Source organism: Passer montanus, unplaced genomic scaffold (assembly GCF_014805655.1).
Source record: "Passer montanus isolate IOZ18808 unplaced genomic scaffold, ASM1480565v1 scaffold6, whole genome shotgun sequence".
Lineage (NCBI taxonomy): Eukaryota > Metazoa > Chordata > Aves > Passeriformes > Passeridae > Passer > Passer montanus.
Genome location: NW_024371037.1, coordinates 14946110 through 14948188, shown reverse-complemented (window position 1 = coordinate 14948188; position 2079 = coordinate 14946110). Strand labels below are relative to the sequence as shown.

The 2079-nt window shown below is 42.2% G+C and overlaps 1 non-coding gene across 1 annotated transcript; it reads right to left on the bottom strand.

Annotated features, from left to right (window-relative positions):
* Window positions 1–1337: 1337 nt before the first annotated feature.
* LOC120510805 lies at window positions 1338–1487 on the bottom strand. The gene has a single exon (XR_005629595.1). It is a non-coding gene; the product is annotated as a U1 spliceosomal RNA (small nuclear RNA).
* Between the last annotated feature and the right edge of the window lie 592 nt (window positions 1488–2079).

Genomic DNA, 2079 nt, shown 5'->3' with positions numbered 1-2079 from the left:
CTGTGCAATATTATCAACATCTTATGGAGATCAAGTTAACCTTGTGCACTTATTCAGTCCCAGATAAATCCTAGGATTCTGTCTTTCCTGCCCTCTAATCCTATATGCACCTAAGCCTTTGTCAGCAGAGTTCTTCAGTATGCTATCACCTGCACGTGATCCAAAGTCACCATGAACTGCTCTGTGACCCATGGCCTCTGATCCCTGCAGTGCCACTGGGCACACTTCCTAGTGCTGTGTGCCACATGCACACACTCCCCACTACAGGAGTAAGTAATGGAGGAAGTACTGCAGCAGATGTTTCACTTGGAGGAGGAGTCCTGTTACGCAATAGCTTAGCAATTGCAGATGATAAGGAAAACCTGCTCCCAGATCCCAAGCAAACACAAACCCACGTCTGCTATCTCTCAGAGATGGCCTGAAGCAGGAGGCAAAGCCATGCTGCACTAAGGGTGCCCCTGAAGCAGTTACACTGCATATGGCTGAAGTGATGATCCTGTAATTTGAGTGTGAGAGCGAGCCTGTGTGAGTCTCCAGTCACATACTGGGTCATATACTGGCCAGGAAAGCAGGACACCTGAGCTTCCAAACCTGCTCCAAGTGCAGTAATGTGTAAACACTTTTGTGTTATCCATCATACTCAGGTAGAAAAGTAAATCTCAAATACTCACATATACTCACACTGATGCGTGTACATAAATGTCCTAAGAAAAATTAGACACTACATATCATTTTTGTCTAATCAGGCTAATAACACTAAGGAAGACTTCTACCTGGAGGAAGGCTGCACCTACAATCTAGAGATATCTCCAAAGCTGAATAAAGAAATGGGGCTCTAAACAAAATAAGAAAAAAAAAAAGAAAGAAAGAAAAAAAATAATAATAAAGTGGTAAAGAACAAGGACAGGTGGTCAGAAGTCTGAAATGGCTCCAAATAAAGAAATTATCAAATGACTCAGGACTCTAGTCAGAGAAAGAGATGACTGAGGAATGTGCCAGAAATGTGCAAAATCACAAGAGTCATGGAGGGGGTAGTCTGGCAAATTTGTACTGCATCTACCAATTCAAAAGTGAGCACTATCAAATGAAGGTCCAAATAAGAATTCAAACTGAACTAAAAGGTGTAGTTCTCATTAAGGGGGTGGAATTCCTTGCAAAGGAAATCAAAGATGCTAAAAGTTGATATGGACTTAAGTGGAAACCAAACCACCTCTTCATAAATTTTTCCTAAATTAAGGCATTCACTTGAGTTTACTGGTAGTTTGGAGGTAGAAATATCTAATTCAGGATAAAGAACAAAAACAATCCTTGGTGGTAGAAATATTTTTAATTCAGGATAAAGAACAATCTCCCACATCACAAATTTTAAAGTCAAATTCCCTGGATCTGGGGAAGTTGCAGGTGTCAGACTACTTGAAGTGCTAGTAACAAGGCTCCCTCTCAAAAACCACCTTCAGGATCAGAACACCTCCCTGCCAGATAAGTATCACAGACACCATACCGGGTTGTGTGAATCCTTGCCCTGACCTAGCACAGCCATTCTTGTGTTCACCCAGCCAGCCCTATGGTATCTCTGTAGATTATCAGAGTCTACTGACATTGACTATTCACATCAGCTTGTTTCGCTGTCTGACTCCACACACGCCCTGCTTTGGCACCCACTTGTCAGGCATTACTTACCCAGAGGACACATGGCAGCTGCAGGTTTGAGTGCCACCAGCCTTTTGAGGGTAGCACTTAGAGACAGCTCCACTGTGCTCAGAAGCAGTCCAAGGTCTGAAAAATGGACACAGTTCATCTGTTCAGGTACTAAGCTGAGAGTCTGGACATGACATCAGGTGGAAACTGGCATTGCTAAGGAGCAAGCCAAAAAGCTCTGTTGGAAGGGGATTATTACTTACCAGTAATTATTACTTAGCAATTTTATTACAAGGAATACCATAAAGATCATCCTCTCTGGAGCTTAGACACAATAAATCCTTCCAATGGACAAAAATTCAGATCCTAAAAGGCAAATGAGCCTGGAACAAGACATAGCTACTGAAATAAACATTCGTAGTAATATTCAACTGCACATGA